Genomic DNA, 14,684 nt, shown 5'->3' with positions numbered 1-14,684 from the left:
ATTCTCCAAGTATTTAAATGCTCTCCTGTGTCACAGGGGCAACTGGAGCAGTGGATAGCGTGGAGCACTGGGCCTGAAGTCAGGAACACTCTTCTTCCTGAGTTCAAATCCAGCCTCAAACACTTCCTAGCTGGGTGACCCTGGGCAAGTCACTTCATCCTGTTTGCCTCAGTTTTCTCATCTGTGAAATGAGCTGGAGAAGGAAATAGCAAAACTACTCCACTATCTTTGCCGAGAAAACCCCAAATGTGGTCATGAAGAGACAGACACAGCTGAAAATAACTGAACATGTGTTAGAAGGATCAAATGATCTTGGCCACAGAGGGCAGACCAAGGAATAATGAATGGAATTGTAGGGAGGCAAGATTTTGGTTCCATTTAAGCAAAAACTTTCTAACAAGTTAAAAGTAGAGCTGTTCTCTTTAGGAGGTAACAGGTTTTCTTTTTACTAAAGGTTTTTAAGAGGAGGCTGAATGCTCACTTGTTAGGAATGTTACAAAAAGGATTTTGGTTCACATCTGGATTGGGCTAGATGCCTTCTGAAGTTCCCCCCCACCCCAAGAAAAAAAAATGAGGTTCTGTGTTTTGACGGTGAGGGCAAAGGTTGAGTGCCTTTATTATCATGAGGCTTGCTGAACTCCTCACCCTGTTGTAATGTTAAGCAGCGTGGGACTTTTTTTTTTTTTTTTTACTGTTTTCTCTTTTGGAGCACTGAAGTAATCAAGTGCCTTTGATTAAGTCTTACTACATGCAAAGCCCCAGGCTCACACCCTTTTGCTGATTAGGTAAGAAGCCTTCAGGCCCTAAGAAGGGTATATAAACTCAGAGGTTAGCATTTTGTTTGGGGCTCACCCATTGGAAGGGTATTGGTGTGGAGACTCTGGGCAGCCATTGTTAAGAGCCCCCCTCCCCCCTTGGAAAAACCCAGATGTTGGTGCTTCTCTGGTAACTATGTATTGCTAGGGATAGAGAGGTTTGCATTTGTTCCGTTTACATAATGTATGTTTGTAATTTCTGTTTGCATTTGCTCTGGAGTTCAGGTTGCTGGCTTTTCCCCCTGAACTAAGTAAATGATATATGTATGTTTGATTAAAGTGAGATTGTTAACCCTTTAAAGTTGCCTTCCTTAGAAAAGCAGATCAAAGAACCTGTGTTGGCAGTTCCTCCTTTGTATTCTTTCTGCTGGTCTTTTGGGTCTTACACCCACCCCCACAGCAGCTCCTAGGAACATTGTTGTTACACTTGTACGGGCATCAGGAGGGTAAGATGATTGCTATGTAGCATGTAGGGCACCCTCTATGCCACATGGGCCCACAAAAAGCCACCCCAGGTTCACAGTACTCTGTAGTTCAACACCCATTCAGAACCATAGCATGTGAGCCCCCAGTGGTTATTTCAACCAGCCAGCCAAAGGACAAATTAGTTCAAAACAAGAGACATTTAATCAAATGGCATAGCAAATAAAGTGAAAATACCACCCTGTCCCTAGCATACATATCATGAAACTCCTACGCTTTATCTCATTACAGGTGTGGAAGGGCACACACAGAGGGAAAAGAAATGGTCATTAAAAATGTATGAAAGTGAATATACATGTGACTAGGGGAAACTTAAAGCCAGGGCAAATCATACCTCTAATGCCACAGCACAGCCAATGCCCTCGAATGATATTATGCTTCTTTCCAATGAGTGAGTGTATCGTCCTGACAGAGCTTGCCACTTCCAATGGGCATCTATGTTAGTTTCATGGTCAAGCTTCTCTCTGCTATCTTCTGTCATTTAGTTCTTCAGGGTCATCTACTATGTTATCCATTCTCATCTATTAAGATACAGTAACTAGAAAACTTCTCCCTTTTAAAGGCTGATGAACAATTTGTTACACCATAGCTAAAGCTACAAGTCACCATACCTAGCTAAAAAATGTTGACAAAAGTCAGAGTACCCCCAGGCTAAAATTAAGTCTATTCTTTTGCTCTAGTTTGGTGCTGATTTGAAGTCTGTGGTCCCATACAGCCACCATATTTAGAGGGAGAAAAATCTTCATGTTTCCATTTTGGGACTCCTCAAATTCATTTCAGAAACTCTGCAAAACAAAAAGAAAAAAAAAACCCACACCTAAAATCCCACGATCCTCTTTGATGGGCATGAAAGTAAAGATGCACAAGAACAAAAGCTAAAAAGCAAAAAAGGCACTTTACTAGTTGTGTGGTCTTGAGCAAGTCACTAAATTACCTTGGACCTTGCTATCCTCATCTGTAAAATTAGGAGGAACTTTGATAAAATAAGGTCATTGACTCCTGGCCTACATCACGGTCTATAGCAAAAGCCTTTGACTTTTGCCCTTTATGCAACGTGTACCAGCATGAAGTAAACAGTCACGAAGGCCGAGAGAACAGATTTTATCTAGCACGAGTTATCTGAATTTCGAGCATCTGAGTGGGTTTCTGTTTCCAAAAGAGAGTGTTTAAGTGAATGGGGAAGCTGGGTAACTGGGTCTAGTCGCATCTCGGATGCAGGTTTGACAAGACACTCTGCTTCTTGGGCTTCGCTTTCTTCCTCTGTCAAATGGAGGTAATGATGCTTGCATTACCTAGCTAGGATCACAGGATTTCAAAACGAAAACGACTCTGGAGACCATTCTACTCCAACCTCTCATTTTTTCGAGAAGGAAACTGAGGCCCAGCGAAGGGAGATAATTTAGCCGCAACCGATCGCATATAAAGTAATGGGGCAGGATTCAAATCTGCATTTTATGAGTCCTAATTGGGTGCCTTTTCCATTAGAGCAGGATTATCTCATTCAAAGCAAATCCTGAGGGTCAGGTTTTCCTTCAGACGAGAAGCATACATTTTCCTAGAAGAAACAAACAAGAACTTTTGGGCTAGAAGTGCGGCGGAAGTTCACTGTAATAATTAACAAAAATATCCTTAACCGGGCCTCTAAATTGTAAGTCCCTGTCTGCCCCCACCTCACTCCACCCCGCGTCTGAAAGGGTGGTTCTTTTATAGCCCAGCAGGGGGAGTAGCAGCACTGCATCCCAGCCTGGCCTAAAAGGCCTATGGGAGATATAGGCATAGAAAGCCTAGCGCAGGAAAGTAAGGGGGAATAGCAATACCCTCTGGGAATCGTAGTCCTGTCGCCGGAAGCAAAGCTCTCTGGAGATGGCGCGCGATGCCTTTTGGGAATTGTAGTATCTATCCGAGGGCCATCCGGGCTTCCTCCGCTTCCGCCTGCCTCACTCCCTCTTCTAGAAACCCTAACTCCCAGAGGGCAGCGGGGCGCGGGGCGGGGTCTCTGAGCTCGGCTCCCGGCTCCAGAGAGAAAGTGAGAGGTCGAAGTCTGAGGGGGCTCCGAGGCAAGGTGAGTATGACTTGTCGGGGTCCCCGGGCCCTGCACCCCCTCCTGAGCCCCTTCCTGGCCCCCTCCCACGACTTTCCTCCTTGACCTCGGGACACTGACCCTTGTCATGATCCCTTTCACTTACTGACCCCATCAATGACCCCTCGCAGCCCCCCTTCCTGATACCCCAACTCTTCAGGAACCTCCAAATACTCCTCATAGCCCCTCTTACAGCCATACCCCAAACCTCTCAACGAGACCCCATGACTCTCCGAGCCCTCTTATATACCTAACCCCTTAATGACCCCCCCAATGACTCCTTACTGACCCCCCAAACCTCCCAGTAGGACCTCATGACTCCTTATTGGCCCCTTTACTGATACCCCAGCCCTTCGGTGACCCCAGATTTCTCGTAGCCCCCTTCCTGACACTCCCGAACCCTTCAGTGACCCCTAAAGGCTCTTCATAACTCCTTTACTGACACCCCCAAACCTCTCAGTGAAACTCCTTAGAGCCCCCTTACATCCCTCAAGCTTCTCAGTGGCCCCTAATGACTCTTTAAAGCCTCTCTCAAACCCCTCAATGACCCTCACGACTCCTTATGTCCCTCCCATACCAGTCAGGAACTCTTTATGACTTCTCATCGCCCCTCTTACAGTCCCTTTACTAACCCATCTCACATCCGCAGGGTCCCCCCTCCAGTGGTTCCTCATAGTCCCCATTATAGCTCTCCTACTGATATCTCTCAAACTCCTCAGTGACCTCCCCCAAAAAACTCAGTCTCCTCACAACTCCTTTAATGACCCCCTACAACTTCTCACGGGCCCCTATTACTTCTCATATGCCCTCCTTACTGCCCCATATCGACCCTCCTTAAGCCCCTCATTCATCCTCTCTAATGTCTCCTAACACTGGCCCCTTACATCCCCACCTTCCTGACCCGCCTCAGATCCCTCACTGACCTATTCCTGAGTCTTTTCTTCTAGCCTCCTCTCTGATTCCTTCAGTGACCCTCTACTGACCCCTTGAGTCCCTCATAGACATTACCTCCTGCACCGACAAGTACAGTTAAGTTGACAGAGTGAAAAAGAGTGTGAGATTGGAACCCTGGGAGAAAAGGCTGGAAATTTGGAGGGACTCCAATTCTGGAGACCTTTGAAGGACAGGATGAGGAATTTGAACTTTATCCTGTAGGCATTGGAGAGCCATAGAAGATATTTGAACGAAGGAATTATGCATTAGAAAGATGAATGTGCCAGTGTGGATGGATTGGTGATGAGGAGGCTGGGAACAGAGAGCCTGGATAGGAGGATGTTGCAACCCAGGGGGAGAAGATGAGGGTCTGAAATTGGGTGGCCATTGTAGGGGTGATAAAGCACTAGGCTGGGAGAGATGTGGCCTTGGTTACTGACTTCTCAGTCACTCAGAACCCATCCCATGGTTGGTATCTCCATTTATGTAAGATGAGGCTGTTTTCTCATTTCATTTCATCTGGTTTCTTCCAGGGCCTCAAAGAAGGCACCAGGGACTTCTTTTAACTTTCATTTTGAAAAGGAAATTGACATTGACATTGACAAAAGCTTTATCTAGCCACTTTTGGTGGCTATGGTCTTTTGATTTCTGCCCTTTATCAGCCCCACTGCCCAGTCCACCAGGGTCTCAAGAACAGATGGACAGATGTGGAGTTGAGTCTAGGGCCTAATCCTTTTCTGAGCCACCCTCCTCTGTGGGTAGGGGCAGTCCAGGTTGTGGGAGAGCTCTGAGCACAATAACCCCTGTGCCAAATAGATTGGTTGGAAAAGATTAAAGGAGCTTAGGGCTAGGGAACTGGGCCAGTGATCATTTAAAGGGGAAAGAGCATCTTAAAGTATCAAGGGATAAGGAAAGAAAAAGAGAGGCAAGGCCTTGTTGACACAAACTTACCAAGTATCTACTGTGCATAGTAAACATCTTTTCTACCTATTAAGCTACAAGCTTCTTGAGAGAAAACTTTGTAACTTTTATGTACTGATGGCTCCTAGGATCATAGCTTTGAAACTGGAAGGAACCTTAAAGGCTATCAAGTCCAACCCTCTCATTTTACAAATGGGGAAACTGAGGCCTGGAGACATGAAGTGACTTACCAAAGTCACACAGGTTAGTAAGTGGTTGGGGTAAGATTTGAACTCTGGTCTTCTTATTTCAAATCCAACTTCCCCCTCTACCCCATGCTGCCCTGCCTCCCCAGTTTCCATACTTTCTCTCCTGGTGGTATCAAACTCAAATAGAAATGATTGTACATAAAGATCCCCAGGGGTGCCTATTAACTTTGAAAACTACATATTAACATTATCTATGTTCTATTGTATTTTTATTTGTTTTGTTAAATATTTCCCAATTACATTTTGATTCGGTTTGGGCTGCACGTGGGAGTGTTTGTGGCAGGCTGTCTATATGATATTTCTGCCCTAGAATACTGGGAAGATAAGATTTGAAAAGTAATCAGATGATGATGAATCTTGAATGCCAGGGCAAGGAGTCTGGGTGTGATCTTAACTCCTAGAGGGAGCAAAAATAGTAATACACTTTGTGTGTTAGGAAGATTAATCTGTTAGTTCCTGCAGGATGGAGTGGAAAAAACAGGAGGTGAGGAAGGAAAGAGTAAACATTATGAATGCAGATACAATGTGAAAAAAGACTTTATTCTAAAGAGGGCAGCTGTGTAGAATAGTAGACTAGGCACTGGATTTGGAGGCAGGAGATCTGGGTTTGAATCCTAGCCCTTTCACTCTTAAGTTGTGAAGCCACAGGCAAATCACTTCACTCTGAGCCTCAGTTTCCTCAACAGTGCAATGCTCAAAACTCTTCAGCGGCTCACAGTCGCCTAAAGGATAAATTATTTGACATTTTAATCTGTCTCTAACCTACCTTTCCAGCCTGATCTTATATTACTCCCCTTCCAGAGCTTTCTATTCCAGCCAAACTAGACTGTACTTACAATCTGTTCCCCAAACTCAGCATTCCATCAACGTTCTATGTTTGCACAGGCCGTCCCATGTGCCTGGCCTCTCTTCCCTCCTTAGCTCTCTCAGAATTCTTCTTTTCCTCAAGGCAGGAGCCTCTGTTTAGGAGGCACCTCCTTCACGAAGCACCCTTTGTTAGTTCTCTCTCCCCCTTATAATGGTATTGCATTGACTCATATCTATATACCTGTTGTTTCTCCAGCAGAGTGGACCCTCCATGGGTTGAGGGACTCTTGCTTTTGTATCCCATCCATGTGCCTTGGGTTAGTTACACATAAACATTTATTGAATCTAGTTAAATTATATACTACTTAGATTATTTACCTCTGAGGATGTTTGTAGGCAAAGTATTTTGGAAACTTTCAAGCACTATAAAAATAGGAATTCGTACTTCCCTCATAGATCCAATAAAAGAATGTAATAACGACTCACATTTTTACAGTGCTCGAAAAGCACTTTGATCACAACCACTCTGTTAGGTAAGTGGTATAAATATTATCTCCATTTTACAGATGAGGAAACCAAGGCTCTGAGGGGTAAGCGACTGGCCCTAATCCCACGGCTGAGGCAGAATCGATAGCTCCCATTTGCAAAGCATTTTACACATTATCTTGCTTAATATGTGCAACTACTCTGGGAGGTGGTGCTCTTGTTAGCCCCATTTGACGGAGAAGGAAACTGAGGCTCTGGGGAGTTAAGTGATTTGATGATGCCACACAGCTATAGAGTGTCTGATGGTGGAATGTGAACTTAGGTCTTCTGACTTCAGGTTCACCTCTCTACTTCAGAAATGACATGCAAACTATAAGTAGTCAATCAGTAAGCAATTATTAAATACTTGCTGTGTGCTAGGCACTGTAGATTCAAAGAATGGCAGCAAACATGGTCCCTGCCCTCAAGGAGCTCTAATCTAATATGGAAGGCAGTCTCAGAGGGAAGGTGCTAGCATTGGGGGGGAATCAGCAAAGACTTCTTCCAGAAGCAGGTGGAGTCTTCAAGGATGCCAGGAGGCAGCAGTCAGGAGGTAGCACATCCAAGGTATGGGGGACAGTCAGAGAAAAGGAGAAGGCGTGTTGGGGATAAGGAGTAGCAAGTTGGCCCGTGTAGCTGAATCAGAGTGGAAGATGTAGAAGTAAGAAGACTGGAAAGGTAGGAAGTAGTCTTGCTGTAAAGGGCTTTAAAAGTCAAACAGGATTTTCTGTTTAATCAGGGACTGTCTTTTGCCTTTCTTTGTATCCCCTGCACTTAGCACAGTGCCTGACACCTAAGAGGCACTTAATAAATGCTTATTGACCGACTGATCCTGGAGATACAGTAATAGGGGACCAATGAAGTTTATGGAGTGGGAGGGTGACGGGGTTAGGCCTGTGCTTTAGGAAGAGCACTTTGTCAGCTGAGTGGAAAATTAACTAGCTTGGGGAGAGACTTGAGAGAGGGAGACCAGTGAGCAGGCTATTGTAGTAGAGCAGGCCAGAGGCACTGAGGGCCTGTACAAGGGTTCTGGCCGTGTCAGAGGGGACAGAGTGGGCCTTTACAAGAGATATTATGGGGGTAGAAATGGTAAGTGTTGGCAACAGGTTGGATATGTGGGGTGCAGGAGAGTGATGAGGTGAGCGTGACACCGAGGTCATGAACTTGGGTGACTGAGGGGATGGTGGTTCCCTTGATAGTCACAGGGACTCTGATAGGTCTTAGGAGGAGAGAGAATGAGTTCTGTCTTAGACCTGTTGATTTTGAGATGTTCACAGAGCGTCCGTTTGAGATGTCCATTTACAACTTTAGATTGTTATAACTACAGACACAAAATCAACACGTGTGTTCTTTAGCTACATAGGGATGACTGTCATACCTGGTGCATGTTATTGTTGTTCAGTCATGACCTCGTGGTCCATAGCAAGCCAATACTGGCCATGTGGTTTTCTTAGCAAAGATCAAACAGACCTGCTAAAGACCTTAGCTTTAAAAGGCCAAGATCTTCCACCGCATCTGGGGCCATCTCCAGTCATCCTGATATATATCTTGCCACTGAATCCAGAAGGATCTGAAGGAGAAAGTGAAGCTGGTGACTTTGCACGGCCCTCCCTCACTTAAATCTAATTTACTTGCATATCATGGCATCACCTTCATGTTGTCATGGTCCTCTTTGAGAATGAAGGACCAACAACAACACGGAGAATGTTATCAAAGACACTGGAGAGGTTTGCCATTTCCTTCTCCAGTGGACTAAGACAAACAGAGGTTAAGTGACTTGCCCAGGGTCACAGTGCTAGTAAGTATCTGAGGCTGGATTTGAACTCAGGTCTTCCTGAGTCCAGGCCCAGTACTCTATCCACTGAGCCATCTAGCTGCCTTGCAGTTTGTTACATAGGCACATCTCCTCCTTCCACCTTAGCTGTGAACACTTCTGTCCTCTTGTTCGCAAATTGGCAAGAGAGGGAAGAAAAGAAAGCTTGGCATCACAACATATGAATAGAATCTTTCATCTATACCTAAAGTATAGGTACATATATGGTTAGGACTGGCCTGGTGCTCTGTAAGGGCTCAAAAGGCCAGGGTCATGGGTCCGCTGCCGTATGGACTCAATAGCTATGTTTGCTTTTGCCCCACCCTCTCTGGGGCCAGGCATCCAGCTGAATCAGCACAATACAACCAGCCTGCATGTTGCCTCTTCCTGTATGTGGGGAGGGGTTTTTTGTTTTATTTTTGTTTTTAATCCTAGCTTGGGACCACTTTGATGAAGTTCAGTCTGCTTCAGCCTGGGGTAAAACAAACAACCTCTCAAATGTTCGCTTTCCCAAAGCCCAGTAGAAAGGACCTTTTGGCCTATCCATGAGTATGCTCCTTCTATTAGCAGAGATGATTGAGAGTTGACAGTTTTTCACTTAAGCCCTACTGTGTCTGTGAGAAAAGAACAGAGTTTATCAGCTCTAGAAAAAATAGAAATGGGGAGAGGGTGTAGTTAAACTTGAACCCTGAGCTTTTCAGTCTGTGGTTTGGGTCCATGTAAATGAAATGCATATTTTGAATTCAATTCAAGAAACATTTATTGAGATCCTACTATGTGCAAGGCACCATGCTGGGACTGCAAAGACACCAATTTAACATTCCTCATAGAACTGAATGGTTTCCTGGGGGGATACAACATATATACAAATAAATATAATGCAAGGTAAACTGAGGGAGGCAGCCCTTAAGACCCAGATGAGATGGGGAATGCATTCCCGGAGATGGGGGATGGCTTGTGAGAATGTTTGGAGGCTGGAAATAGTGAATCCAATTTGGGAAACAGCGAGTATTCCAGTTTGGCCAAAAAATTGAGTTTTTGAAGGGAAGTAATGTGAAATAAAGCTGGAGAAGCAGGGAGGAACCAGATTGTAAAAGATCTTAAACACAAAGTTAAGTAGTTTTCATCTTCTCCTAGAGGCAGTGGGGAGCCACAGAAGGTTTTGAGCTTGGGAGTGACCCTATCTTTGCCTTATGGATTATTTTGGCAGAGGTGTGGAGATTAATTAGAGAGACTGGAAGCGGGGAGACCAGTTAGAGGCTATTGCAGTGTTTCAAGTGAGAGGTGCTCAGGGATTGAACTAGTGCAGTGGCTGTGCTGTAGAGACAGGGGAAAAGCTCCAAGAGATAGGGGGTTGGAATTAATAAGCCTGGCTCCTCTTAGGGACTCACCGTGTGCTAATTTATGTTGCACTTAGTCTGCATACGTGTCTGAGCAAAGAGATTCAAAAACTGTGTGCACACACAGACCGCCCACCTCCTCCTCCTTCTCTTCTGCCAGAGCAGGCCTCTTCCTTTGCTCTCCTTGGCAATGGTTCCTGGGCTGAGTTTAGGAACCCGAGTAAACAAATCCAGGAAGAACTGAGCACTCCTGAGATGGAACAGGTAGGAATTCTGTAGGTGAAGACAAGATAGGAGAATCTTCTAGGGGTCTCTCATTAATGCACAAGGTCCTGATGGATCCACGATGAATCCCTACGCTTGGAGGCCAGTAGAACACCTGCCTAGAGCTCCCAGGTTTCACCCCCATCTCCAGACAAGCTCCCCACTGGGTGCCCTCCTTTGACATTTCTCCTTGGTGTCCTCCCTCCAGCTTTGCTGCTGCCTCACAGCTGATCCCCTGAGGGCCAGGCTTTCTACTTTCCAGGGTGACAAGAAGCTACTTTAAGAACCTCACTCTACTATTGCTAATTCAGTGCAATAGACATTTATTAAATGACTACCATGGACCCTGAGTTTGGGGCTGGACAGACAAAGATGAAAAAATGGCACAGTCCCTGACCTCGGGAAGCTTCTATTCTAATGGGTGTGAGGGAGGAATACAGCATGGGCACAGTGAGTATGATGCAAGTGAGAATGAGATAAATTCCCAGGAGAAGTCTAGCCTGAGAAATTTGAGGTGCGGGGAGATCACTTTCCTCTTGAGGAGAGGAGATAGGTAAGGCTTCATGAAAGGGATGGCACCTGAGATGGCACTGATGGAAGGAAGGGACTTTCATGGATGGAGGAGAGGCCTGTGCATTTCAGGCATGGAAGAAAATTATGAGTAAAGACACAAAGAAGGAAGAAGACAGGATGAAAATGGGGGAGGAGAATAATACAGTTTGGAGAGGACAGAGAATTCATGAAGGGGAGTAGTGTGAGGTAAAGCTGAATGGTCCCCTGGACGCTATTTGTGGAGGGCCTGGAATGCCAGAACCAGGAGCTTGGATTAGATTCAGCAAGCAATAGGGAGCCACCATAAGATTTTGAGTAGAAAAGGGGCATGGCTAAGAGATATGTATGTATTAGCAAAATTGTTTCCATGGTGGTATGCAGATGGTTTGAAGCATAGAGAGATCTAAAGGCAAGAAGAGAAGTTGTGATATTATTATGATAGGCTAGGTAGAAAAAAAGGCCAAAAAATGGGAAATGACTCATTTATATAGTGTGTTAAGGTTTACAGAGTTTTTCCACCCGATCTTGAGATACAGACAGTGTTGATATTATCATCTCTGTTTTAGAAATGAGGAAACGCAGGTTTAGATAGGTAATGTGATTTGGCCAAGGTGTAAGACTAGAAATCATCAGAGTTGGCATCTGAGCCTGGATCTCTTGACTCCATTGCTTCCTTACATCTTTACCACTGCATGATGCCACCTAGCAGGTGCATGATGTCTCAGGCATGCCCACAAGCAGTGAGCAGACCGGTATGGGCTCTGGTAAGGGAGAGAGAGAAGGCTGGAGAAATAGTCTGTGCCCATGAGGGAGAGAACTTTAAGGTGCCAGGCTGAAGGATTCTGCAAGAATTCTAGGCTAAGCAGACAGTTCAGAAGCAGTAGCTTTTCATTCAGACTTTGCCTTTCTTTACTTGGCTTTTTCATCCACTTCTGTACCTTTTGTCTCAGCCAGAAGACCTCAGTTCCAGGTTGGATTCCGCCACTCATCAGAATGGACAAGTCTTCCCCGTGGGCCCACTTTCTCCTTTGTAAGATGAGGAGGTTGGATCAGTTGTCCTCGAGCCCCTTCCTGGCTTGAACATGCTATGTTCTAAGCCCTTCCCAGCACTAACGTTCTCAATTCTAAGACCTTTTCTGGCTCTGACATTCTATGTTCTAAGCCCCTCCCAGAACTAACATTCTCGGTTCTGAGCTCTCTTCCAGCTCTGGCATTCTATGATTCTTATCTACCCTCTTCTTCTCTGTGCCCTATTTGCTCACTTTTCAAGGCCCAGCCGATGCCCCCACTCTTCTGTGAAACCAATCCTGACTGCTCACTGATCTTTTCTACTCTGCTATGCTTATGGTTAGGCCTGTAGTTTAACACTTACTGAGCCTGAAATTGTTTCACACGTCAGTTTTATTCTCAGATGGATTATAAACTTCTTAAGGGTGGGGAAGACATCTCACACATGTTTCTGAGGTTCGCAGCCTCAGAATCATCTTTGACTCTCTCCTTTCCCTCACTCCTCATATCCAGTCAGGTACTAAGTCTTGTAGATTCTACTTCCCTAACCTCTCCTGCATTCCTCCCCATCTCCCTACTCAGCACAGCCCTCATCCCCTCCTGCCTATACTATTTTAATAGGCTCCTGATTGTTCTTCCCTCTCCAATATGTCTTCCGTTCAACAGCCAAATGAATATTCCTAAAGTACAAATCTGACCATGTCACTCTGACCCTCATTTTCTTGGTGGAGCTGGTGGCAGCTTTTATAGACAGATTATATTTACATATGCTATTTTATATGCATATATGTGCATATATGCATATTTATGTGTGCTGTATGCACACTTCTATGTGCTATTATAAGAGATTGAGAACAGCTTTAAGATGGATGATGAGGCTTCCTTGAAGCAGTACTGATACAGCCATTCACAGAGGTGAGCCAGTGGATGCCACCCAGAGAACTTTGCTGTGCTGGGGTGTCCAGAGTGTCACAGACTGGGAAACCACTGCCTACTATGCAGAGAAAGGCAGCTTCCCCCAGAGCGGCTGCAAGTTTCACAGCTGTTCTTGGGCTGATAGGAAGGATCTAAAGAAGCAGAATCAAAAGGGCCATTTTGTAAAGAGTAACAAGTGTCAGCCAGTCAGAAATGGGCATTGTAGCAGGCATTTCCTTTGGGGTTGCTTATTTGTAGCTCATTGATATATTTCTGGCCTCCTGCCCCTCTCAGTCCACCACAAATAACTAATCTGAAATCATGTAAGCTGGTAGTTGACAGGTCTGTACCCCTCTGACCAAGCTTTAGGACATTATTCTCAGCTCCCTTCCTTGGGAAACACTCCATAGCCTTCAATATGCAAAGTGCTGAAAAGTTGTATGAACAGAGTGATCCAATCAAGACCTGGCAGTTCCGAAACCTCCACTGCTGCCTCCCCCAGCTCAGCTTTTCACAGATGGTGGGACGTTAAAAGTCCTGTTGAACTAACACAGGAGGGGAGAGTTAGCATGCATTGTGGGTAGCAGCTGCCTGCCTTCTGCTCTATGACTGTGTGGTCCTTTTGTCCCTTGGTATGACCCGACCTCAGGATCCTTTGAATATATAGCCCTCCTTCCCTTCAGTACCATTGGGTCTTCTGCTGCTTGAGAAAGTGAGCCCTGTGCCCATCAAAGGCCCTTCTGTTTGACTCTATGATCCATGGCAAGCAGCTGCTGGGCACAGAGCTTACACAGGAAGCTCAAGAAGCTTCAGTGGCTCCCTGTTACCCCTAGGATAAAATGCAGACTCCTGGTATTTAGTCTCTCAGAGTTTGATTCCATGCAACTTTTCCAGGCTGATTGCATGATTGCATCATGATCTTTATGTCCTGAGAAAACTGGCCTGTTTGTTCTTACCCATGTTCAACATTTCATCTTCCACCTCCATGCGTTTGCAAGTCTGTTCCCCATATGCAGAGCATCCTCCAGCTCAAGTGCCTACTCCCCAGGAGGCATATCCAGATCCCTCTGGCTGGTGGTTGTCCTCCCTCCCCTCCCCCCTTTTTTCTTTGCATTTCCTTTGTGTAGCTCTGTGTTATATACTTGCTTGGGCATGTGTTTTCCCCCAGTAGTTTTTAAGCTCCTTGAGGGAACTGACCTCTTCATTTTGACATCCTCAGAACCTGGGACAGTCTCTGGCCCAGAAAGCCAGGGTCTACACCTGGAATTTCATTAGTGTCATCAACTCTCAGATGAGAAAACTCCATGAACTAATGCCAATGACTCTGCTACCTTCTCAGCAGTTTTATCATCTTAGAGAGTTGCCCACAATACTGAACAGCTGATTTGCCCAGTCACACAGCCAGTATTTGTCAGAGGTAAGGACTTGAACCCAGATCTTCTTGACTCCAAAACTGGCTTTCTCTCTACTAAACCATGTTGCCTTTCACCTGGCACATCGTAGATGCTTAATAAACTTGTTAGGTGTGAAATTTAATGAAAAGGTAAACTGAGGCAATTCTCCAAGCGAGATAAGTTTATTAATAAGATGCCAAACCTATTAATAAAAGGTGGGTCAAAGGCACTAACTCTGGCCAGACACCCAGAACTGAAGGTATAACTCATTTTTATAAGCATAGAACAAAAAACAGAACAGAAATAATATCATTGGTCATGGGATTGACAACATCATGGGGCTGAAGGATCATGATTGATTACATCAGAAAAAGTTGGCATAGGCCACACATGGGATGAAGACCACCTTTATTTCTAAGGAATGCTTATGTGATGAACAGGTCCTAGTGCATCATGAGGTCATTGATCAGGACCCAGATATGTAGGTTTGCTGGCCTCTGGGGGATTAGACAGGACCACCTTTTTAATTGCTAAAGATGAGACAAGGTCAGTTAGTCCAGCTTCATGAGGATAGCACACAGCCCTT

The 14,684-nt window shown here is 45.2% G+C and overlaps 1 protein-coding gene across 3 annotated transcripts in view; it reads left to right on the top strand.

Annotated features, from left to right (window-relative positions):
- Positions 1-3,289: 3,289 nt before the first annotated feature.
- Positions 3,290-14,684, top strand: part of PAFAH2 (platelet activating factor acetylhydrolase 2) — a 36,229-nt gene continuing 24,834 nt past the window's right edge. Inside the window, exon 1 of one of the 3 annotated variants that reach the window (XM_036745480.1) lies at positions 3,290-3,360. The gene's annotated coding sequence lies outside the window, so the exon portion shown is untranslated. Of the gene's footprint in view, positions 3,361-5,433; positions 5,476-14,103; positions 14,122-14,684 lie in introns of those variants that run through there. The other 2 variants (XM_036745481.1, XM_036745482.1) reach the window with 2 other exon arrangements.

This window comes from Trichosurus vulpecula, chromosome 2 (assembly GCF_011100635.1).
Source record: "Trichosurus vulpecula isolate mTriVul1 chromosome 2, mTriVul1.pri, whole genome shotgun sequence".
NCBI classification, from domain to species: domain Eukaryota; kingdom Metazoa; phylum Chordata; class Mammalia; order Diprotodontia; family Phalangeridae; genus Trichosurus; species Trichosurus vulpecula.
This window is presented reverse-complemented; position numbering and strand designations above follow the sequence as displayed.